This window comes from Oryctolagus cuniculus, chromosome 8, assembly GCF_964237555.1.
Source record: "Oryctolagus cuniculus chromosome 8, mOryCun1.1, whole genome shotgun sequence".
Taxonomy (NCBI): domain Eukaryota; kingdom Metazoa; phylum Chordata; class Mammalia; order Lagomorpha; family Leporidae; genus Oryctolagus; species Oryctolagus cuniculus.
This window is the reverse complement of record NC_091439.1, coordinates 110,699,803-110,726,040: the sequence shown is the minus strand read 5'-3', so window position 1 is coordinate 110,726,040 and position 26,238 is coordinate 110,699,803. Positions and strand designations below refer to the sequence as shown.

At 47.9% G+C, this 26,238-nt stretch overlaps 1 protein-coding gene and 1 long non-coding RNA gene across 2 annotated transcripts in view; both read right to left on the bottom strand.

Moving 5' to 3' along the window:
* The window catches only part of SCFD2 (sec1 family domain containing 2), a 343,673-nt gene that overhangs the window by 130,994 nt on the left and 186,441 nt on the right, over window positions 1-26,238 (bottom strand). The window lies entirely within an intron of this gene.
* LOC138843398 (uncharacterized) lies at window positions 15,558-16,334 on the bottom strand. The gene is made up of 2 exons (XR_011378066.1): window positions 16,264-16,334; window positions 15,558-16,232 (listed from the first exon to the last, which is right to left on the bottom strand). It is a non-coding gene; the product is annotated as an uncharacterized lncRNA (long non-coding RNA).

The following is a 26,238-nucleotide window of genomic DNA, read 5'->3' as shown; positions in this document are numbered from 1 at the left end:
ATCTGCAACTCTACTGGAAGCCAGTCAAAAGAGGATGACAAGTGAAAGCTATTTTGGCAAGAAAACAAAAAATTAGAAATCCAGAACAAACATCTTCCCACAAACAACTGGATTTGCTGTTGTATTCAAATCATACGTGGCAACAACTCTTGGAAAACGCACATATGTGTTAGACCCAGAGAAGAAACACAATGAAGGAGCAAAACAACCAGGGAGAACCTTGTCTGTGTGCCTGGTTTTCCCCCTAAGATACAAGCTCCATGAGGGCAGAGTCCAGTGTTCACTCTGAGTTCTCAGAACCTCGGCGCTGGCTAAACACGTGACGGGAGGGCGCAGGGAAGGATCGTGAGAGCCGCGTAACAAAGAGGTGAGCTCGAGCGAAAATATCCACCTGGGACCGTGGCCCCCGTGACAAGGCCACTGGCAGTGCTGCAGAGCAGGCTCTTGACCGCCGTGCACTCCCTGAGCCCCTGAACATCGCTCTGTCTAGAGGGGGAGCCCGGGCGGGGAGGCAGCTCTAAGCAGCAGGCTAAGTCCTTGCGATCAGGAGCCTGTAGTTAAAAGCTGGTGAAAGTGTGTCCAGTCTTGCCTTGAAGGCTTCAAGTGTGTCACCTTTCTGCTCTTCACACGAGCCCTAGGGGATAAGCACCATCATCATCCACGTCTACAGAGGAGACAACTGAATGTTAGGTAAAGGGACTCCTTAGGTCCAGAACACAGGCTCAAACTCCCGTCCGCCTGTCTCAGAACCTGTAACATTCACCGTGACTGCACGATGACAGCACAGATTCATGATGCGACTGGAAGCCACACTGTTGAACTTAGGATGCCAATTACACAAAGGAGTGTTAGACCGTCTTATCCTGCATCACACAGGAGGGGAAACCTTTCAGACGTGTAAAGCTTAAATCCTGGGGCTTAGGAAAGAAAATTTACCTTCCCACAGTCCTGGCAAGCAGCTGAGCGGCTCACTCACAGGCGTGGTCTGCAGAGGCCCCCAGAAAACAGCGAGGCAGTGCCACCTGCTCTCCTGATGCCCCAGAAGCAGCAAGGTGGCCCTGCCCACCCGCCCTGGGCCCCAGACAGCAGCTAGGTGGTCCTACCCACATGTGCTCAGCTCTAGGAAGCAACGGGCAAGTAGTTCTCGGGAGCTTGGCTCAGTGAAGGCTCCCAGGAAGTAGCCAGAGTGGCCTCCTCAATCTCTCATTGTCCCAGGAAGTACGCAGGTAGTACTGCGCACCTACCCTCAGCCCTAGAATGTAGCTGGGAACCCACCCTGAGTTGCCTGGAATCCAGAGACCCAGGAAGAGAGAAGAAAGAATTTCTCAGCTTAAAGACAAGTGTTTCAAATAATCCAGTGTGAGAAATAAAAAGGAAAAACAACAAAGAAAGCTTTCAAGACTTATGGGTCATCAGTAAGCAAGCAAGCAGTCACATACATTATGAGTGTTACAGAAGGAAAAGAAAGGGGAAAGGCATAGAAAACCTATTCAATGAAACACTTGAGGAAAATGTTCCAAATCTTGGGAAACATGGACAGCCAGGTCCAGGTAACTCAAAGGATCCCAAAGATGTTACCAAAAAGATTCTCTCTGAAGCATCAAAAATAGTGTTAAAAACACAAGAAAGAGAGAACTTAAGATAAAAGCGTCAAGTCATTTACAATGAAATGCCATTTAGATGAACAACAGACTTCTCTCGGCAGAATCTTCATGGGCCAAAAGAATGCAGGCTGATGGGTTCAAAGTCCTGAAAACAAATAAACAAATAAGCGAGAATGCTACATCCAGGAAGCTAATCTTCAGGAAGAAGGGAGATGGAGAGACTTTCCACAACTCAACACCTCAGGGAACTCCTCACCACCAGACCGACCCTTCAAGAAATATTTAAGGGAGTCCTGTTAGAAGTAAAAGATGACGAGGGTCATCAGAAAAACAAGATAAAGCCCAAAACTGAACACTGAAGAACATCCACAAAAGAGTAAGAGGAGAGGATCAAACACTACCAGTGCCGAAAAACACCGAACCACAAAAATCAACTAGAGACAAGGAAAGGAGCAAAGGATATATAAAACGAGAAAAAAGTAATATCTTCACTCATCAATAATAACCTTGGATACAAACAGAATAAATTCTGCACTTAGAAGTACAGACCAGCTGAATGGCTTAGACACAGAGGAAGCCAGACTGAGTGACACGCTGCCTACAGGACGCGTACGACAGCAGACACACAGACTGAAGGTGAAGCGCTGGAAAAAGAAGCCCCCAGCAGCAAGCAGGGGGAGCGACACCTATCTCAGGCAATGCACACTTCAGTTCAAAAACTATAGAAGAGACAAGTCAGCCCACGATAGCATGAAAAAGGGCCACAGTCAACAAGGAGGAAGAACAATCTATGGAACCGAGGCTGGACCATGCAGTTACACAAGGCAAACATCATTATATCTATAAGGAGGGACAGATTCTATTATAACCATAACTGGGACTTCCACGCCCCACTGTCCTCAATGGACAGATCATCCGGACAGAAAGTCAACAAAGAAACGCCAGAGCCCATTACACTGCAGATCGGACGGGCCTAAAGGACATTTACGGGACCTCTCATCAACAGCTGCAGAGTCCACATTCTTCCCCAGGACACACCACGTGCTAAGCCACGAAACAAACAAGTCTCGGCAAATTCAGGAACACTGAAGTCACAGCATGCAGAGTCTCTGACACAAAGGAATAAAACTAAAAATCAAAAATAGCATTTCTTGTTTTTCCCCATAAGCCTTGTATTTAAGAAATATAAACGTCATGCAGTGCCTAAGTACAACTTGAGGAGCACAGTAATTCTTCCCGCCACACCCACCCCCACCCTCCTCTTCCTCCTTATACTATTCCAATTCTTATTTTCTACTAAGATTCCTTTTCAATTAATTTTATACACATGTGATTAATTCTATACTAGGGACAGAGTTCAACAAATAGTATGAAATAAAAACTGTTCCTCAATAGTTGAGACAAAGGCTGTTCAAAGATACTGCATCACAAAGTGCCAATTTCACTTCTATAGATCACCTTTTAGATACTCTAATAGTTATCACAGATCGGGGAGGAACGTATGGTATTGGTCCTTTTGGACTGGCTTATTTCACAAAGTATGATGTTTTCCAGTTTCATATATTTTGTTGCAAATGACAGGAATTCATATTTTACTGCTGTGTAGTATTCCATGGTGTACATATTCCATAGTTTCTTCATCCAGTCTTCAGTTGACAGGTTTTTGGGTTGAGTCCACGTCTTAGCTATTGTGATAAACAGGGGGATAAGGATAACTCTTTCATATGCTGAGTTCATTTCCCTTGGGTAAATTCCCAGGAGTGGGATGGCTGGGTCATATGGCAGGTCTACATTTCAGCTTTCTGAGGTATCTCCACACTGTCTTCCACAGTGGCTGTACCAACTTACATTCCCACCAATGTGGGATCAGGGTACCTTCTTCCCCAGATCCTCACTGCATTTGCCGTTTGCTGATTTCTGTGTAAAAGCCATTCTAACTGGGGTGAGGTGAAACCTTATTGTGGTTCTCATGTGCATTTCCCTGACAGCTAGTGAGTGACCCTAAGCATTTTTTCGTGTGTCTGTTGGCCATTTGGATTTTCTATTTTAAAAGTACCTGTTTAAGTGCTTTGTCCATTTCTTAACAGGGTTGTCTGTTTTGTTGTTGAGTTTCCTGATCTCTACACATTCTGGTTATGAATCCTTTATCAGCTGCATTGTTTGCTATTAATTTTCCCCATTCTGTCGGTTGCCTCTTCACACTGCTGAGTGTTTCTTTTGCAGTGCACAAGCTTCTCAATTTGATGCACTCCCATTTGTCAATTTTTGCTGTGACTGCCTGTGCCTCTTGGGTCTTTACCAAGAAGTCTTGGCCTGTGCCAATGTCCTGCAGGGTTTCCTCAACATTCTCTAATAATTCGATGGTATCAGGTCATAGACTTAAGTCTTTAATTCATTTTGAGTGGATTTTTGTGTAATGGGTAAGGTAGGGGTATTGCTTTATACTTCTGCATGTGGAGATCTACTTTTCCCAGCACCATTTGTTGAAGGGACTGTCCTTGCTCCAGGGATTGAGTATAGCTCCTTTGTCGAAGAGAAGTTGGTTGTGGATGCGTGGGTTGGTTTCTGGCATTTTTACTCTGTTCCATTGGTCTATCCATCTGTTTTCGTACCAGTGTCAGGCTGTTTTGATTATAACTTCCTTGTAGTGAGTCTTGAAATCTGGTATTGTAATGCCTCCAGCTTTTTTGTGATGTATAAGATTGTTTAGCTATTTGAGGTCTCCTTTGTTTCCATATTAATTTCAGCATCATTTTTTCTGTATCTGAGAAGAATGTCCTTGGTATTTTGATTGGTATCACACTGAATCTGTAAAATGCTTTTGGTAGTAAGGGCATTTTGATGAGATTGATTCTTTCAATCGATGAATATGGGAGATTTTTCAATTTTTTACGTCTGCTTCTATTTCTTTAAGGTTTTGTAATTCTCATGGTAGAGATCTTTGATATCCTTGGTTAAATTTATTCCAAGATATTTTATTTTATTGTAGCTATTGTGAATGGGATTGATCTTAGAAGTTCTTTATCAGCTGTGACATTGTCTGTGTGTACAAAGGCTACTGATTTTTGTGTGATGATTTTATATCCTGCCACTTTACCAAACTCTTCAATGAGTTCCAGCTGTCTCTTAGTCTTTTGGATCCCCTATATACAGATTCACATAATCTACAAATATGGATAGTTTGTCTTCCTCCTTCCCTATTTGTATCCCTTTGATTTCTGTTTCTTGCCTAATAGCTCTGGCTAAAACTTCCAGGATTACATTGAGTAGAAATGGTGAGAGTGGGCATCCTTGTCTGGTTCTGGATCTCACTGGGAATGCTTCCAACTTTTCCCCATTCAATAGGATGCTGGCAATAGTTTTGTCATAAATTGCCGTGATTACATTGAGAAATGTTCCTTCTACATACAATTTGCTTAAAGATTTCATCATGAAAGGGTGTTGTATTTTATCACTTTGTTTGCATCTATTGAGATAATCATACAGTTTTTGTTCAGCAGTTTGTTAATGTGGTATATTACATGGATTGATTGGTGAATGTTGAACCATCCCTGCATACCAGGGATAAATCCCATTTGGTTTGGGTGAATGATCTTTCTGATGTGTTGTTGGATTCGATTTGCTAGTATTTTGTTGAGGATTTTCGTGTCTATGTTCAACAGGGAAACTTGTCTATAGTTCTCTTTATTGTATCTTTTTCAGGCTTAGGAATTAAGGTGATTCTGGCTTCACAGAAGGAGTTTGGGAGGATTCCCTCCCTTTCAATTGCTTTGAATAGCTTGAGGAGAATTGGAGTTAGATCTTTAAATATCTGGTAGAGTTTAGCAGTAAAGCCATCCAGTCTTGGGCTTTTCCTGGATTGGATGGTCTTTATTACTGATTCAATCTCAGTCTTGGTTATGGCTCTATTTAAGTTTTCTATGACTTCATGGCTCAACTTAAGTAGGTTGTATGTGTCCAGGAATCTATCCATTTCTTCTAGATTTCCTAATTTGTTGGCATACAGCTCTTGGTAGTAATTTCTGATTATTCTTTTTATTTCTGTGGTGTCTGTTGTTATACTTCCTTTTTCATCTCAATTTTATTGATTTGAGTCTTTTCTCACCCCCCCCCCTTTTTTTTTGGTTAGTTGGGCCAATGGTGTGTAAATTTTGTTTTGCTTTATTTTTTCAAAAAGTCAGTTCTTTGTTTCACTGATCTTTTGTGTTTTTTCTTTCAATTTGTTTATTTCTGCCTTAATTTTAATTATTTATTTTCCCCTACTAGTTTTGGGTTTGGTATGCTGTTGTTTTTCTAGGTCCTTGAAATGCAGAAATAGCTTCTTTATTTGGAAGCTTTCCAGCTTCACGATGTAGGCACCAGTTACTATAAACTTTCCTCTTAACACTGCTTTTGCTGTATCCCGTAAGTTTTGATCTGTTGCACTTTCGTCTTCATTTATTTGTTTCCAGAAATTCTTTTTCTCCGATGACCCACGGTTCATTCAGGAGCACGTTGTTCAGTCTCCCAGTGTCTCATATGCTCTAGAGATTCCTGAGTGGTTGATTTCCAGCTTCGTGCCATTGTGGTCAGAGAAGATGCATGGTGTGGTTTCGATTTTTTTTTAATTTGCTGACACTTGCTTTATGGCCTCACACGTGGTCTATCCTAGACAAAGTTCCAGGAGCTGCTGAGAAGAACGTGTGTTCTGCAACTGTAGGATGAAAAGTTCTGTAGGTATCTGTTAGGTGCATTTGGTCTATAGTGTCGATTAACTCTGTTGTTTCCTTGTTGATTTTTTGTCTGGTTGATCTGTCCATTTGCTGAAAGTAGGGAATTGAAGTCCCCCAGTAATATTGTATGGGAGTCTATGTCTTCCTTTAGATCCACTAACATTTCCTCTAAATAGCAGGTGCCCTGTAATCAGGTGTGCATATACATTTATAATAATTACATCTCCCTGTTGAATTGCTCCCTTAATCATTACATGGTGCCCTTCTTTGTCTCCTTTAACAATTTTTATGGTAAAGTCGATTTTACCTGATATTAGGATGGCTATATTAGCTCTTTTTTGGATTCTGTTAGCATGGAAGATCTTTTTCCATTCTTTCACTTTCAGTGTGCATGTATCTTTGTTGGTGAGATGTGTTTCTTGCAGGCAGCAAATAGATGGGTTTTATTTTTCAATCCATTTAACCAGTATGTGTCTTTTAACTGGAGTGTTGAGGCCGTTTACTTTCAAGATGACTATTAAAAAATAGTGATTGGCCTTGCCATTTTTCCATAAATACTCCTGTTGTTTACTTTAGATTTCCTTTGGACTTTTACTGGGAGATTTTATGCCTTCACTTTCTTTCATAGTGCTGACCATGTTTCTGTGTTTCTGTGTGTAGTACATCCGTAAGAATCTTTTATAAGACTGGATGAGTGGTGACAAATTCTTTCAATTTCTGTTGGTTATGGAAGTTCTTTATTTCACCTTCATTCATAAATGAGAGCTTTGCAGGGTATAGTATTCTGGCTTGACAGTTTTTCTCTCAAGACTTGGAATATATCTTGCCATTCTCTCCTGGCCTGTATGGTTTCTGATGAGAAGTCAGCTGCAAGTCTAACTGGAGATCCTCTGAGAGTAATCCAGCTTTCCCCTGGTGCACACGTTAGAATCTTTTCTTTATGTTTTACTGTGGAGAGTTTGACTATGATGTGTTGTGGTGAGGATCTTTTCTGGTCATGTCTGTTAGGAGTTCTATGTGCTTCCTGTACTTGGATGTCTCTTTCTTTCTCCAAATTAGGGAAGTTTTCTGTAATCATTAACTAAAAAGGCCTTCTAATCCACTCTCTTTCCGTGTCTTCAGGAATTCCTAAGACTATGTGTTGGGTCATTTGATAGTATATAAATCTCTATTATTGTTTAGTTTCTAATTTCTTTTTTTTTTTTTGTTCTGACTGTACAATTTCCAGAGATTTGTCTTCTATCTCAGATATTCTTTATTCTGCCTCACTGAGTCTGCTGTTAAGGCTTTCCACCACAGTTTTTAATTGTTCTATTGATTTTTCATTTCTAATATTTCATTTTGATTTCTCTTTAAAATCTCAATTTCTTGGGAAAACTTTCCATTCATGTCATGTATGGATTTGCTTCTGATTATTTCTAAGTGACCCTACAGTCCATTCTTGAATTCCTCTTCATCTTCACATTCTAGTGCTGAAGTGCTGTGTGCCTCGGGGGGGGGGGGGGCTTCCTGCTGCCTTCCTTACTCTTGTTTCCTGAGTTGCTGTGTGTACTTTTAGGCGTTTGTGGAGATACTTGCTTCTTTTTCCCCTGTGATGGCTATTTTATCTTTGGACTATGGCTCTGTGGCCTAGTGGAGTGTCCACTCTTCCAGTGACACCCACAGGCATGTGCTGGGTGTGCTCAGGGGGCTCTGTTCAGTGCTCCAGGCAAGGAGTGTCCAAGGTGTCACCCAAGTTGGGTGTGGTGTTATATATATATATATATATATATATATATATATATATGTATATAAAACAGAGAGGTGTTTTGTTCAGCTCTGTTGGAGTATTCTCCTGCTCACCTCCTCTTCTCATGCCTGGGTGCTAGCCCAGTGTGTACAATATTCATCCACGCTGCCATAAGAAACACACAAAGGATCTGTGCAGTCCTTGGTGTGAACATGGAACATGCAGCAGTGACCCTCACCAGATAATCAGGGAGCCCTGAGCATGTGGCACTGCCCACCCAGTGAGTGCCCAAAGTCCTGGCCACACCCTGCACCTCCACACGCAGCCAGCGCTTTCGCAGTCCTGGCACGCAAGGCTCCCACAGTCACGAGCTCCCAGTCCTGGCACACAAGGCTCCCACAGTCACGAGCCCCCAGCCCTGGCACACAAGGCTCCCACAGTCACGAGCTCCCAGTCCTGGCACACAAGGCTCCCACAGTCACAAGCCCCCAGCCCGACTCAGGCGTCTCCTCGCAGCTGGTTGCTGGGCACGTGGACGTGAGCTGGCATAGCTGTTACGTGTGTCCCAAATGGCGCCCGCCCTCTCTTGCCTAGTTACAGGGCCTGGGGCCAGGTGGTCAGGGAGAAATATGGCCTCTTTTTTCTCCCTCTTGGTGGTAAGTACGCTGTCCCCCCAAAGGTCTCTAAGCCAGACTCTTGCCAGGCTGTCCCTGCAGCTTCGTCACAAAGTGGCTGGGCTGCTGCAGTCAGAGCTGGTGCTGAGGCCCTTGGCTGCTGGGGTGCTGAGCTGTGTGGCTCCCCGAGGTCCACATGGTCCTCTCATCTGGTGGAGTTTCTCTGCCATCCCCGCCCCCAACTCTTCCTTGAGACTGCGCTCTCCCCCTTTTCAAACTATCTTCCCCTAAATTAGAGCAGTAAAATGCATGAACTCTTGTGAATTAACATTCTCTTGAATGCTACGGTCATGCATTCTTTCACCATCCGCGATGCAGGCCTCAGTGGGTCACTTCACAGGACATGAGTTAGAAGCAGAGGAGAAAGAAATTCATACTTATATGTATATGCATATATTTTATATGTATATATATTACATATATACATATATACACACAGCATCTTTGTACACTAGTAATGAAACTGCCAGGAAAAAAATCAAGAAAGCAATCCCATTCACAACAGCTGGATAAAAACCAAACACACAAAAATACCTAGAAACAAATCTAAGTAGGAACTGAATACACACAATGGCAATTAGAAAACCACTGATAAAAGAAACTGAAGGGGACACAAAGAAATGGAAATACGCCCTGATTAATATTGATAAAGTGTCCACACTACCCAAAGTGACCTAGACATACGGAGAAAACACCATCAAGGTATCAAAGACACTCTTCTCATAACTAGAAAAAACAATCTTAACGTTCAGTTGCATCGAGACACAAGCAGCCACAGCAATCCTTAACACAGAGGAAGGAGGCAGGAGGCTTTGCAATATCTGATTTCAAAACATACTACAAAGCAACAGTAACCAGGACAGCATGACACTGGCGTAAAAACAGACTCACGACCAACAGGGCAGAACAGAGAATCCAGAAAGGAATCACGGATATCCAGCCAACTGAGTTTTAACAAAGACAGCAAGAACAATCATTAGGGATTAGAAAGTCTCTTCATTAAATAGTGTTGGGGAAATTGGGTGTGCATGTGCAGGGAAAAAAAACCTTTTTCTCAAAATCAACTCCAAATGCATCAAAGACTTAAATGTAGGATCACCAAACTATGAAACTATCAGAAGAAAATACAGGGAAATGTTTTAGGACATTGGAATGGCAAAGATTTGTTAGATATAACCCCAAAAGCACAGGTAACAGAGCAAAAACCGACAAATGTTACCACCTCAAACTAAAGAGCTTTTGCACAGCCAAGGAAACAGTCAACAGAATGAAGACACAGCCTACAGAATAGGAAGAATCTCTATAAACTATTCACGTGACAAAAGATTAATTTCCAAAATATATAAGGAACTCAACAGAAAAAAAAAATTTAAAACCCAAATAATTCAAATAAAAAAGGGGCCACTGAACTAAAGAGACATTTCTCCAAAGAGGATATACAAATGACTAACAAATACATGACAAAATGCTCAACATCACTAATCATGAAACGCCAATCAAAACTACAAATGGGATACAATCTCATTCTAGTTAGATTGGCCATTATAAAAAAAAATAACAAATGCTGGAATGGACTTTTTTAAAACTGGGTTTTAATTTTTAAGATTTATTTATTTATTTGAAAGACAGAATTATAGAGAGGCAGAGGCAGACAAAGGAGGGGGAGTCTTCCATCCACTGGTTCTCTCCTCAAATGCCACAGTGGCCAGAGCTGGGCCAATCCAAAGCCAGGAGCTAGGAACTTCTTCTGGGTCTCCCATGCAGGTGCAGAGGCCCAAGCACTTGGGCCATCTCCACTGCTTTCCCAGCCATAGCAGACCAGAAGTGGAGCAGTCAGGACTCAAACTTTGTAGCAACATGGATGGAACTAGTGGACACCATGTTAAAGAGAAATAAGGTAGACAAAGAAAGGCAAGTGCCACGTGCTCTTACTTACACGGGGAAGCTGAAACAGTCGTGTTGAAGGAGCGGAGAACAGAAGAGTGGTGACAGGAGCCAGGACATGGTGGGGGGGTGGGAGGGGGAATCGGTTAGTGGGCACAGGGTGCACCTGGAAGAGGAATAACTCCCAATGCCCGATGGCACAGCAGGACAACCAATGTCAACGACAGCTGGACGTGTATTTCACACTGGAAAGTCGAGAGGCTTCCAGTGTCCCCAGCATGAGAAATGATTGTGTGGGGAGACCCTTACCCCATCACGCTGTGCCCCACAATACGCACAGTTACTGAATGCTAACTTAGACAACTCACTAGCTAACAGATACTTCCTCCTCTGATGACGCTGAGAGGACAAAGGAGTGATACCAGAGATACGAGGTTAAAGGACATTCACAATGGGAATGAGCTGCTCTGGGGTGGAAGAGACGCGTCTCCCAGTAGGGATACAGAACTGGCTCTCAGAAGCTGGAGGAGTGAACGGGGAACTCGGGTCGACTTGGTGCCAGCGAGGTGTGGGAGAGGAGACCCAAAGTTACTGCTCCTGCGAGATCTGCGACACACAACACTTGAAAAATCATTTGTGTGTACTGTCTCGGAATTCAAACTCTAGAAAATACCTGAAGAGTATGAACGTAATCCTCCAGGGATGTGTGCATGAATCTTCCTGCCAAGTAAAGGTTAACTGTGACTGCTTGCCCCATAAAAAGTCAATTTAGTTCAACTTTCAGCAGCTCAAATAGAACACTTGACGTCCTTCTGGGTCCTCTGACTACGACGTTCATAAAACCACTTAGGTGATCTGTGACAAAACACAGGCGGAAGCGAGCGTTTCCAGGGGAGGAGGGGCACTCGGAAGCACAGGGCTGTGGAGCCTGGGGCGTGCAAACCATTTGAACACTGTCACATCCGTGCTGGAAAGACATCCCAGGCCATGCTCCTTTTCCATTTATAATAAATAACTTAGAGATTTTTCCCTTGAAAGCAATTCTTTAATTCACATTCTATTAGAATATCAAACATTTTTATTAAAAGGAGAGACAGAGAAAGGGGTCCTCCATTCGCTGGTTCACTCCCCAGATGGCTGTAATGTCTGGGGCTGTGCCAGGCGGAAGGCAGGAGCCTGGAGCGTCCTCAGGATCTCCCACAGGGTACGGCCTCTGCTGCCCTCCCAGGAGCACCAGCAGGGTGCTGAATGGGAAGTGGAGCAGCCGGATCTTGAACTGGTACCCATACGGAATGCCAGCATCATAGGCAGCAGCCTAAGCCACTACGCCGCAACACGGGCCCCAGAATATCGTAACTCATCAAAGACGCAATGATGCAACAACTAAAGAAATACAAACCTTGCAGAGTAGAAATCAGCAATATTACATGGGTTCTTAGGCTGATGTGGCAGAAAAGGGGCTACCTAATTACAACAGAATATTACCCATGGAAAACAATCCCACTGAATCCCAGCTGTGTTAGGAAGTCCTGTTGACAGAACACAACATGCTGGGCCTTGTGCTAGAAACACAGATCCAGGGAAAAAAATGACAGCCTAAGCCTTTGATGAACTCACAGCACAACTGCCTGAAAAAGGTGCATAATATAACATGCAGGAAAATGTTCTCATGCCTTTTTAACATCTATTTTTAAAACTTTTATTTAATAAATATAAATTTCCAAAGTACAGCTTATAGATTACAATGGCTTCCCCACCCCCATAATTCCCCTCCCACCCGCAACCCTCCCATCTCCTGCTCCCTCTCCCATTCCATTCACATCAAGATTCATTTTCAATTATCTTTATATACAGAAGATCGGTTTAATAAGTAATCGGTTTTTAAGTAAAGATTTCAACAGTTTGCACCCACACAGAACATAAAGTGTAAAGTACTGTTTGAGTACTAGTTATAGCATTAATTCACACGGAACAACGCATTCAGGACAGAGATCCTACATGAGGCCCACGACTCTGGGAGGGGGACCGGCTGCCTGTAGGAGCACGCCAGGCATCTGATATGCCCAGGGGCTCCCATGGCTGAAGAAGGCCAGACAGAGGAGCAAGAGACCCTGGGAAGGCTGGGAAAGAGGAGGGCAGACCACGAGCGGGCGCGCAGGCAGCTGCAGGGCTTTCGCTTTTTTGGCCGATTGACCTGGGAAAGCAACTGAAAGGTTCTGGGTCGAGGGTTCTCCAGCGCCCAGAACACTGACTGCGCGCAGCAGGTGGGAGCAAGCAGCTGCAGAGGCGGTAGAACACGTGACTCGCACTCTAGACCAAGACCACCCTGGCTGCGGCACAGGGCCCTTGAACTTGTGCCTGACACTCAGCACGCCCACAGGAGACCTTGGGCTCCTCCCGCACGCTCTGCTCACAGCTTCCCCCACCCCAGCAGACTGAACTCCAAAGCCCAGGCCAAAAATCGCAAGCGCCACCTCTGCCGGCTTCCTCTTGCTGTACCCCACATTTCAGGCCCAGGGCATAGCTGCCAAGCGGAGGCAGACTGCGCTCTCATCACTGCCCCCACCACCACCCCGGCACAGAGGCCATCACCGCCCACCGCCCGGGAGTTCCTGCTGCTTTTGCACCATTTCCTTACTCACTCTTAAACACACCTACGAATGGGAGAGGCGGGCAGAGAAGAGATCTCCCATCTATTGGTGCACTCCCCCAAATGCCCACAAAAGGCAGGGTTGGGCCGGGCCAAAGCCGAGAACCAGGAATTCAGTCCGGTTCCCGGTAGAGGGCGGGGATTCAGGTCCTGAGCCTCGCAGTGTGCGCATCAGCGGGAGGCAGGAGGCAGGACTCCACCCCAGACACCCCCGTGTGGGATACGGGAGCCCTGAGCTGCGTGTTAACCTCTGTGCTCCCTGGGGGAACCGCTCAACAGAACAGACAACTTGATTCTTGAACAACGCAGCACAGAGTTTCCCTCCCCTGCTTAGAGCACTCCCATGGTGCCACAGGCAGTCAACGCTGAAACCAACGCTGACCCTGCACCCCCAGATTCCCCAGGATCTCTCACCCCCACTCACTCACCCTGTTCCTCAAGCCTTCCAGACTCATGCCCCACAGTCCCATCAACTTCCATGAACTGCCGAAATACGACTTCTCTCCACTGCCTGCACCACCTTCTGCTGTACCCTCCCATCCCTGTCCATCAATCACCCAATCAGCTGTCACTTCCTACAATTCCCTCTCTCACTCGGTTGAGAGATGCACTATCAGAGTAAGTTGCCATCACATCCCTCTCACCTTGTGACCATCACACACACCAGCATTAGCCTCCTCCCGGATGAGACACTGAAGTGAACCTTATTCAGGTTCAGTGGACGTGGAACACATAAAGGAAGAACCAGTTTGGAATTAGCAGAAACACCAACAAACAACAGAATGAGCAAATCACAAGGAAACCAGAAAGGATCAGGGAGCTGGCGCCGACCACGCTAGCAGCACTCCGTCCTCTTAGGAACCAGGGTTCCCAGTTCCACTCCGTCAGGCAATTCTTTCTGCAGTGGCTAAGAGCTCAGGGATTGAATTACAATCCTCATACCTGGGTGCTTGGACAAGTCATCTGACTTGTCATCTGTTTAATGTAGGCAATAACAGCAACTACTTACAAGGACTTCCATGAGGAATAACTCTATTGCTTGAAATACTGCCTGGCACACAAGTGTACAACAGTACAATCGATCATAACTCATCATATTCCCCAAATATTAACACTCCCAGTGACGGTCCTGGGCTTACTAAGAATCAAACGTGCCATCATAGTTATGAAAGCGAAATCAGTGACAGAGGGCTGGCACTGTGTCACAGCAAGTCTAGTCACTGCCCCTGACGGCCACATCCCATGTCACAGCGCCGGTTCAAGTCTCAAATCCCGGCGGCTCTGCTTCCGATCCAAGTCCTTGCTAATGCGCCTGGGAAAGCAGCAGAAAGTGGCCCAGGCCCTTGGGCCCCTGCCACCCACGTGGCAGGCACCTGGCTCCTGGCTTAGACCCGCCCAGCTCCGGCCACTGTGGCCTTCTGGGAAGCGAACCAGCAGGTGGAAGATCTCTTTGTTTCTTTGTCTCTCCCTCTCTCCGTCACTCTGCCATTCAAATAAATAAAACAAATCTGTTTAAGAAATGATACAAATAAGTAAATGTGTATAAGTGCAGTGGGACAGAAAGAGAAACACGGTTTCTTAATCTGATTATTTAATTAGCCATAAAAGCCATTTTCTATAGCAAACGCTAGTCACCCTCCCTGAAGTAGGTGTTGAAAGGTTTGAGCACTACGCCATAAATTCCTGTTATTAAAAAGCAGCTTATATTCTGGCAGAGCCTCCTGTGAGGTGCAGCCGTGGGACAGTGGGGCTGCGTGATCGACCAGGCCCCCCGGGGGTCTTCCGCAACCTCCGGCCCAACTCGGCAAGCACCAAGACTCTTCAGACCTTGAGTTCCTGGTCTCACTGCAGCAGTATTCTGGGTGCTTCAGATTTGTTTTAGGTATTATTTTAAGCATTTATCTTTTCTAGATGTTGAAATGTTGGAAGTGAATTATTAAAAAAAAAAGTGGTTTGTAAGTTTCCATTAGAATCTCATGGCTATGCAAATATTCAGAACTTTCGCATAAATAATCACCGCCACCCCTAAACTGTGCTTCAGAGTGAATCATGCAAACCCACAGCTGTGAGATTAAGCGAAGGCAAGACACAGCTCTGCATCTGGCACAGCTTCAAATGCCTCGATGGAGACAGAAAGATGTCAAACACAAAGATCACCCTGAGGCACTGCAGCTCCCCTGGCCTTGGAAGAGACGGCCAGAGCTGCTCGTATGGTGGAACACTTAACACACTTCACCTCGGTGCGCGGCACAAGGGCGGGCCTCTGCGCACCGGGGTCAGGGCTTCGCGGGGCCCGCAGGAGTCGGCGAGGCGCCGGACACAAACCAGGTGGCAGAGCCGCGTTTCCAGCGCCGCCGGCCTCGCGCTGCTCCTCCCTCTCTCCTCTCTGGGGCCCCTCGCACAGCATTCTGATGTGCAGATCCAGAGAGCAACCCGCAGAGTCTCCAGAGCGAGATTCTCCATGATAAGAGCTGGTCGCTTACATTGTGGACAGTGAAGGGTTCCAGGAGGTCCCAGCTCACAGTGCACGAGTGGGATTCTAACCTCATCTGCTGAGAGAAAGGAAGCTACTCAGGGAAGAGAGATCTGCGATGCACAGCACACAGTCTGGCTGTGCTGAGATAGCTTAAATGAAAAAACAAAACATGTGGTAAGCAGTGCTGTTAAACAGAAATGAAAAAAAAAAACAACTACCAGTTAAAGTTAAAAGAGAATAGCGGAGACAATCCCATTTGCAATAACAATGGAAAAAGAGATAATACCTGGGAATCAACTTGAAGAGTTTCAAACCTATGAGTCAAATACTCCAGTAACAGACAAATGCAACCGCAGCAAATAGAAAGCCACTCCCGGCTCTCCTGTGGGAGGTCTCCACCTCACCCCTGCAGATGCTGGGCTCCACTGAGTCAACTGATAAACGTGGTGAGATCTGGCTCCACAAGCCAAACGGCACGAAGTTCCCACGAGAACAGGGGATACCTGGGAAAGTTCCCACGAGAACAGGGGATACCTGGGAAAGTTCCCACGAGAACAGGGATTCCTCGGAGAGTTCCCAGGTAGCAACAAGGATTCCTGGGAGAGTTCCCAGGTAGCAACAAGGATTCCTGGGAGAGTTCCCAGGTAGCAACAAGGATTCCTGGGAGAGTTCCCAGGTAGCAACAAGGATTCCTGGGAGAGTTCCCAGGTAGCAACAAGGATTCCTGGGAGAGTTCCCAGGTAGCAACAAGGATTCCTGGGAGAGTTCCCAGGTAGCAACAAGGATTCCTGGGAGAGCAGCAGAAAGCAAGGGCTGGGAGACGAGCACCTGCAGAGGCTGCAGGCACCGTGGGACGCGGCCCTGCAGCACAGAGATGCCGGACAGCGGCGCGGCAGAGCGGCCGGGCCGGGCAAGAGACCCCAGCACAGGCAGAGGCCACCACGGCACAAGATGGTGGAACAGCAAGGACGGACTCCTTAACAGATGACGATGGACAACGGGAAACATTTTGATCTGTCCCTCATGCTATTTGTAACACAGACTCTAGACTGATCAGATATTTTAAAAATTAATCATAAAATTAAATTCAAGTAAAACTCCCCTACATCTGAGGGTAGAAAAGGCTGCCTAATTATGACTCAAATCCTGATATAACAAAGCCAATTGATATACCTGACTAAAAGAATACTCCAATGGCACGAAACACCCTAAGACAGTCACAAGACAGATAAATACTTGTATATATGTAATAGATGAAGAACTAATATCCCTAATTATAAAGAATTTTTGAAAATTGGTGAAAAGAGATAAAAACATTAAAAATAGGCAAAAGATAGGAACAGAAAATTCACATACAACAAATAAAATTATATTAAAATATGAAAATGTATTCAGCTTCACTTAAAATTGTATTGAGAAACTATTCTCTATCAGACTGGGAAGAATTTAAAGGTTGATAATGCAGTCTGTTGGTGAGGCTGAAGGAAAAGAGGCCCTCTCACACCTGCTGCGCAGGAAGGCGGAAGGTGTAACACGAAGAGAGAGAGAGAGAGAGAGAGAGAGAGAGAGTGTGTGTGTGTGTGTGTGTGTGGTGGGGGAAGTCGGCAATGTCTGTATTAACTTCACCCAGCACACCACAACTACAGTGACACAGCTGGACAGGTACCCTGGTCACAGACTGCCAACACGTGTGCGTAAGGTTATTTGTTGCATCACTGTCTGTAATCCCATATATTGTACACTACCTACATGTGCAAACATAGGATGTGGTTGAATTCATCAGGAAGCAGCCACACAGTGGAAACCAGGCAGACATAATGAAGAATACGAAAGATCTCTATGAACTGATACGGAATAATTTCCAGAGCCGAGTGTTAATTTTTGAAAGCATTGTCCAAAAGTACATGTAGTATGACATGCTTTATATCAGAAAAAGAGGCGAAATCAGAAATGCTCTTTTTACTTTTACAAACTGAAACGCAGGAGAAATGAATCAGAAACCAATGAGAATGGAGCTGGAGGACGTGAAGGGGCAGAAGGGTCCAGGGTGGAAGAGCGACGTCTCTTAGTGCTCCTGTTCACACAGCTTTACATGTGGAAGAATGTTAACAGTCCACACATCAAAACTGCAATCCACAAGCACAAGCTGAATGCAAACAGGAAAAAAAAAAAAGGGCTCCTGGCTGGATAAGAAAACCCCCTTTCAAGTGAGGGACAGCAGGGGAGCTCGGGAAAGGGGTCCGAGAGCTCTAGCACGCGACCCTTTGACACACACTCAGTCTGAGGAGCACAGAGCACAAGCAGATCTTGCACGCCTTTGGGAGTCCTCTCCTCGTAATGGCACGAATGCTGCGACTCTGAAATTGCTCCTGCTATTTGTGTCCCGTATGGTCATGCGAACAGTCACCATGCTGACTCTCACTGTGGAAGAGAGAAAGACAACAAGGCAAGGGTCAAGCTAAGGAAGAACCCTGGAGGCTAGGTTAGGATGGCAGGCATATTTACATATGCTTCCCGATGAACACCTGCTTCCAGTATGTGCATACAGGAACACACGTGACTGTGTACAAACACACACATGGGATTTTCTTCCCAACAGCGTCTCCTGAACGGCACAGAAGCAGTGACAGCCCGGGAACAAAGAGCATACGTGGTGCCCAGACCGTGGTCTCTGGACGCCACTGCCCACGGAAGGGTCTGCAGGCTGGGCAGACACTGGGGTGAGCCCGGCAGAGCACCAAGTGAGGAAGCGCTCCCAGCTGACGCAAGTGGGCAAAGCTGCATGGCCTGCTTTCAGCAGCCCTCACTCACTTCTCGGTGCCACTAGTAATATAGACTCACACTAAATTAACGGGGAACAGCGCAGGGGAATGATTAAGCCTCACCTCTGGAAGCCGGTCCAGGGGAGCTGAGTCCTGGCTCCACCACTCACCAGCTGGGTGACCTTGGCCAAGTCACTTCAACTCTCCGGCCGGCAACTTATCTGTTAACTGACCACCTCCCTGGACGGTCATGAAGAGTAAACGAGTTAATTTCCGACACACCTGAACTATGACCGGCACACACGGGGGTGACCTGCTTTTGAGAGAATTGCTAAAGGAAGTTCTTCAGACAGAGGGACGTGATAGCAGAAAGGCACTGAGAACTTCAGAAATAAAGGAAAACAAGAGAAATGATGATAAATATGATAAACTATCTTCTAGTGACATTTTAAAAATATGCTTGATAATTCAGAGAAAATTAATGAATGTCTATAATATATAAGAGAACTGCAATCAAAATGGACCCGTATTTATGTGGTAATATTCCCACATTCTTCAAAGTAGTAAAATATTGGTCGCAATAAACCACGGCATGTATGTGTAACATAATGCCTTTAACAACTTCTAAAGATATCATGTAAAGATACAGCCAAGTACACCATAAAAGTTAAAATGGAGACGAAAAAAAACTCAGATAACAAAAGAAAGCAGGAAAACAGAAGAATTAAAAATAAAAGGAACAAAGAGAACACAATAAAATGGTAGATCTAAAACCCATCCAGTATTACAATAAATGTAAACGTTCTATACACACAAAATTAAAAGATAAAGATTACAGGCTGGATTACAAATATTATAGCCAATGAGTGCTGAGACCAATCACAGTACAAGAAGATAATGCTATAGTTAGGAGACTCAGAAGCAGGTTGTTCAAGGAAAAACCGAAAGAACAAGATATGATTAACTCAAAGAAGAAAACTTAGGACAAAGTATCCTTAAGTTTTAAGAAGCAGTACTGTAAGAACATGTTGCTCCTTCTGCATAAGGCCTGTCCTGTAAGTTCCCACATACACAGAGCGGGGATACGACAAGCTTCCATCCTGGTTCCTGGAGGGCAGCAGGAACAAGTGTCAGACACGAGACAGCGTAACTCACTTGAGGAATCCAGAGAGAGAAGGGAAGCCATGTCAGCTTGCGGAAGCACCTGTCCCAGAGACAGACAAGTGAGGACATTGGGGGACGCCGTGGAGGGAACTCGAGGGCAGAGAGAAAGGCAGCCACATTGGCATTTTAACTTTTTATTTTATTACTGGTAATTGTGTATGAGGGCAACAGGTTCTTTCTACCTTGGGGTTGCAACTGTTTACTTTTTCCTGACACATCTACCTAGAGATGGCAATAAAGAGAACCCTGAAACTCCCCAGGCCTGCACAGACACCGGCGTTCCCAAAGGTCTGACAATGGGACACCTGCTCCAGCATGAAGCAAACACTGTAGAAACGTTTCTTCCCAAGGGCGGCACGGAAGACGTGATTCAGGTCCATCTGTCCGGCATTCCTCCTCCATTCTTCTGATACCTCTGTTTTTAATTACCTTCACCTCTTTCACTCCACCCAACACCATGTAGCGGGCTAATTAAGGATGAAGAGGTGACCATGGCCTGGCCAACTAGACCACCAGATTCCTGGGCCACAAGATTCATTGAGACGTAAGAACATCATCATCGAACCAGTGCTACTGAGAGGTAAATGCAACACCCTTATTGGAGCAAGCAGGATAGAAATACTCTTGCTTTAACTTTATAGGAACACGGAGGGTGCACATTAGCCACGACAGGCTAGACTGCGCTACAGTGCAATGCCGGAACCTCAGTAACTTGCGGCAGCAGCCTCCCTCACACGACACGCCCACCACGGCCCAACAGGGGAGCTGGCTGAAGCTGCTGGGGGACGCGGCTGATGGGGACTCCAGCCCGACGCAAGCTTTGACAACTGCCATGCAGGACAAGGGGTTACAGAGAACAACGCACTGGCTCTTAAAAGCACATCGTGCCGCCACCTCTAACTTCAGGGGGCACGGAGAAGCTCAATGCGGTCGTGCGCCGGCAGGAGGGAAGCTGGAGATATGGGTACAACAATGACAACGTGGGGTACAGCAGCTGTACTACCAGGAGAACAGTCCTAATGATGCAATGTCCCAGGTCCTACCATCGTGCCCACTTTGCAGATAAGAAAATGGAGACACAGACACGTGACGTAACTTGTGCAGAGCCACAGGACAAATAAACGGAGCACCAGGATTCCGACCCAGGTCATCCGTGGAGCCCCAGTTCTGCACCGCTGTGGTAGCAGCGACAGGAACTCGCATTTTGCCTGGCAGGGCAGAGTCTGTGTGTTCTCAACAAAACAGGGCTTCGTGGTAAACACCACAGGTCCCTGGGGCCCAGGCTCACAGAGGCCCCTGTCCCAGCCCACACTGGGAGAAACGGACAACGTCAGGCGAGAGACGGTCAGACCCAACGGAGTCCAAGAGGATGTTTTCTTCAGATGAGAAGAAAGGAAACTTGTTGAAATTTTATAAGGTCACCAAAGTTTAATGTCCCCCCAAAGGGATCCGGCTTAAAGTGGCCAAGGTATCCAATCGCAAAATAACAATAAAACCCGAACTCCATGGAAACAGAAAGATTGCTAGCTGTCATCCCAACTCAGCACAGATTTAAAGGAGCCACGAATATTCCCCAGCTGCCCTGCGATGTCTCTTCTTCCAGCCAAACCAAAGGCCTGGGCCCCCAGCACGGGGTGCTCGGGGCGGCTCCACTCCTCGGGCAGGTGTTCGGAGGTGCAGCATCGGCTTCCTTTCTGGGCCTCTCAGGACATGACTGTTCACAGAAGCGCGACAGTGATAAGTGATCAGAACGGCTGTGCCTTCTAGGCCCTCACTCCCCACCAGGGAGGGGGAGGTGGGGGGTGGGGAGGCAGGACGCAGGGGCAGCCGCAGCTCCGCTCCAGCCATTTCTCGCATATTTCAGGGAAAAGAAACAAACCAAAGGCCAGGCCCTTGTGGGGCGCCCAGCTGCTGGTGCGGGGTCTCTGCACTGCCCAGGTCCGGCTGCAGCTGAGGAACCAGGCACCCAGGAGGCCCCGTGTGAGCAGGACCGCAGCCCTGGGCGGTGCCTGCCGGTGCCCTGAGCCCATGCCTGTGAGCGTGGTCGCCCCCCACCCCCGCAGCCCTGGTCGCAGCTCACGGCGTCCCCGGGCCCTGGGCCCGACTCCAGGAGGGGAGAGCGCAGATTCCTGGCCTGCCTGTGCACCACCCAGCTTGCACCAGCACAGCCGAGGGCCTGGGTGTGCTGCGCCCTTTCTGAGGGCAGATGTTAATCGGGAACGCTAATCTAGGCGCTCCCAAGACCACTCTCATTTTCCTTGTCTTCTTGCCCCAAACGGGCCCTGGCCTTTCCCAACCCAGCTGCCATCACCACGTCGCGCTGACCCCGCCTTCTGAATGGGATCACCTGCGGAATGACTTAAAAAGAAACCCAAAGGGGCAAACCCCGGCTCCCGACCTCCAATCCCCGACAAGCTCCAGCTCCCTGGCCGCAGCAGGGAAGGCCGAGTCCCAGCCCGAGGGCTGAGCTGGCGAGCACTCCAGATGCGACATGCGACAGCTGCATCGCAGTGAACCACGGGAGGTTGACAGAACACGCAGGCGGGAGCCCCTTCTTCCCAGGCCGCCGCGGCTGCCAAGTCCAACTCCAGCAGACCCCCCGCTCCCTGCAGCCTCTGCTGTGCACCAACAACACCTCCCCTTCTCTCGTGTCGTAGCAACACAAGGAAAAGCGAACCAGTGCAGGGCCTGGGGCCGAACCCCACTCAACCGCCCAGCCTCTCTGAGCCCCGTCCCCCAAGGACGAGGTGCGGTGAAGTACAGAGGGCATTTACAGACCCTCCATAACCTGCAGCTGCCCTTCATAAGACAGGAAACCGGGCCTGGCCACAGAGGGCCACGAAGACTCATTTCTGAACGGAGAGACATTCACAGTGCACCTGAAATTTCATGTCCGGTGCGCGCTTTCTGCTCCCGGTAAACAGCCGCGGAAGTCCTGGTTTGTAGATGCACACTTTCAGGGTGGGTACTTCCAGCCACACATCCATGTCTTCATTTTCATTTCTCTGCCTCCGTCTGGCCCCTCCATGCACTCTACCCGACACCCACTGCTAGACTTGAGTCATCATCCCAGACAGAAGACAAAACGCGGCAAACATCTGACGGCTGAGTTTAACCTAGGTTGAGCAATGTCTCCAGCTGGGTCGAGGGAACGCACAGGCAGGGGAGTATTCCCATAATCAGGAGCACCCAGGGCCACAGAGGGCAGAGGGGGAGACCACGCCAGAGCTGGGTGCTGCAGGGCAGCCAGCCTGGGGCAGGGGGACACTGACGGACACCCCAGCAAGTCGCCAGCTGAGCACCTGGGAGGGGGGCTGCCCACTGAGGCCAAGGCTCAGCTCAGAGCCCGCAGGCGATCTGCCCATGGGGACAGACCCTACGCCATCCAGTGACCAAGAAGGGACCTTCTCTGAATGTTCAAGAAGACACGGCGAGCTCCCACGCACCTGGGGTGGGATGAAATCCCCTCCCCACGCCTGGTCAGAGGTTCCAGAGAGAACACCCGTTCCAGCTCCAGAGGCCCTGGGCCTGCAAAGCTGTACATCTAGGAGCCACGGCAGGTGAGTCAGATCCGGCTGGTCTGTTAGGCACCTCTGTGGTGGCAACAGTCTACAAGTCCCAAGCGGGTGGGCAGGGACCCAAGGGCCTTGTGTGTCCTGGAGATGAGCCTACAGGAATGGCGCAGGGCTTGTCTCCTGAGGGGGCCATGCACGGCACTGCACCCTGTGAACTAGGTCATTCTACAGGATGCTTCTGGTGCTGTGACAGGACATTGTTGGTGTACAGTAAATACCAGGCCCTGTCAGTACTGCGAGACACACTGGTGCAAGTGCTTGGGAAAGAGAGACCACTCCTCGCGTGGTCAAGTGTACTGCATCTGATAAGCAAATCTGTCAGTGTTCCGGCCAGAGAAAGCCGGCGGGGAGGGCACGTGGGTATCGCCCACCTGTGAAATCCTCTTCAGGGAAAAGCAGGAGGTAAGTTCATTTCAACCACGCGTGATTTAAGCGCCCTCTCTCACAGTTGAAGGAAAGCCTTCCAGTTCCAGATACTCACGTGTACGGAGAACGGGAGCCCATTCCAGGAGAACAAGCTGCCTTGGGAGGACACGCTCGGTTCATTGCCAAGAAGAAGATATATTGTTCGGCTATTTGGATTCTCAGGAACAGAGGGGGAAAGTTCTCTCGTCACTCAGCAGAGTTTTAATAACGCAGGATTTCATGGACAATACTGATGACTGTCAAATGCTTCCCGCATCACCCGGCATCTCAGAATCATGTCTAGACCCCAAAGAGTGGGGGCAGGGCAGCTACCACTGCGATTGAAGAGCAGCACGCGCACCTGCAAACCCGTCGACTGCCCCCCCACCCTTCCTCCAACACAGGGCCACGTAGCACGCGAGCACAGAGCCCCGGGCCGGGGCAAGTTCTCCAGTTCATAGGAAAACTGTCCACACGCAGCGTGCGCCCCCTCTAGGTGAAAGCCATCATTTTGGAACATTCGCTTCGTGACTGGCGAGCACTGAGAGAGAGGGCACACAGGGTGCAAATAGACGCTGTTCTAGAAACTTCCTGGAGGGCTGGTGCCCTTGGTTGTGAGGGTTTGGCCGAGGCCCAAGTCATGAAGAAGTGCTCCCAAAGAGGCTGCAGAGGGACACGGCTGCCAGGCCCCCACCCCTCCAGGCCCAAGTGACCCAGAGTGAGAGCTGCACCCGAGGGTGCATGGGGCAACTCGAGAGGCACCGCCCCTGGAAGTGAGCCCTCAGACCACAGGTACATCGCCTCTCTGTCCACTGTGCACCCTCACGCCTGGACACACCGCGAACCACAGCCACCCCGCCAAGGAATCGGCTCAAAGGACAGAGGAGGGACAGCCAACCCAAGAACAGCCACTTTGCAAGGTCAAGGTGTGTTGGGCTGTATCAGGCTGCTTCTAAACCACAGCACACATGTGGGATTTACCTCCCTCCGCATAAGTGGGTGCGCAAGGCCTTCCCGCGGAGCCACGTGACCTGCACCGACCGCAGAGCGCGGCTGTGCGGGCAGCACTGGCCCTGAGTGAAGCTCTCGGCCTGCCTCCTCACCCTTCTGAGCCGCGGGCAGAGGGACTTTGAGAGGACCCCCGAGTTCACACATTCCAGGGCCTCGCTGCATAGAGTGCTGGGTACCTGGCCAGGAAAACAGGACAAAAAGTAAGGGAGAGAAGCAGTGACAACGACAACAAGGAGGAGAAATGGGAAAAGAAACTGCCAATGTAACCCCGAACTTCCAGAACTGAGAACATGCAAACAGGAACGCATCAAGCAAGCCCTCCGTGAACGGGTGGCATTGTCTTGTTACTGCAAGAAATGTTTTCTCCTCCGCACTTCAAGCCACGGGATTTTAAAACACACTGGTAGCTCGTGGCTTCTTCATCCAGCCTCTGTGTTCTCCAGAGTACAGACCCTGGGCAGCTGGCAACGTATGTGCCCCGTTGCCTTCCCAGGTAACCACATCGCAGCTTCCTTCTTGTTCTTCACTCATTCAAGAACACGTACCCAAGAGCCTCTGCTGTGCCTCCAAACGTGACCCGTGGATGCCTGAGGTACAATGGTGAATTCAGTGTCAGGGAGGGAAGGCAGACACTAACCAGATCATCCCACAGACATCTAATAAGCTGTTGATTCTGGAATGCACTGTGGGGCTGGGGGCACTGAGCTGGGCGGGAGGGTCCCGGGGCCCAGCCCAGGAGCTGCGCACTGACCTGAGCCAGGCAGGCTGACTGCGATGGGCTGGGGAGGTAGAGGAGGAACTGTGTATGTGAGGTCAGGGGGAACGGAAGCTGCAGAGTCTACAGAGGGAACAGAAAGGCCTGGGGTAGGGACCAGGAGGATGACGGGCGGGTGTGAGGAAAGTGGGCCTCCTTCCACTGCTCGGAGAAGCCCGGCATGGAGGGTGTGTTGCTCTGGGCCAGACGCAGGACACGGTGGGGGGAGTTTGGTAACAGTTTCTAGCTCCTCCCTACCCTGGAGAGTAATGACCCAGATTTTTTGCTCAGCCTGATCATGTTCATTTTTCGCTATTCTATTATTTTAAGCAAAATACTGATTTTTTTCCACTGCCAAACTGCAAAATAAGAGCCATGTCCTAAAAAAAATGAGCCAATGAAAACCACAAAATATGCATGTTCCCAGAATTTTTTTCCCCCTGTCTTTTCACATGTTGATTCTGAGTTAAAATAAATTCAGGCATAAATGGGCTCCAGAGAGAACTGCAAAGATAGCAATAGGGAACTCATTCCGGGTTTGATACTTGGATTTGTACCGGGGCACATCTTCTGAGCTCATCCTGCTGGCTTTTGTTCTAACCTCTGTGCACAGCTGCTCTGATACGCAATGTTCTGCAGCTCTGAGACTCCATCATCACCCTAACGTCAGAAGCCGGTGGAGACCCATTTGTAAGAGAAGGCCTGTGCTCATCTTAGGTGATGTGACTTGGCCTGGGCATCTGTGTTCCCAGCGAGGACGAGGTGAAATGAGAACACAGTGCGAACTCCCCGCTGACCCTTCACAAGGTGGCGCATGTGCCTGCTCTCTGATTACTCT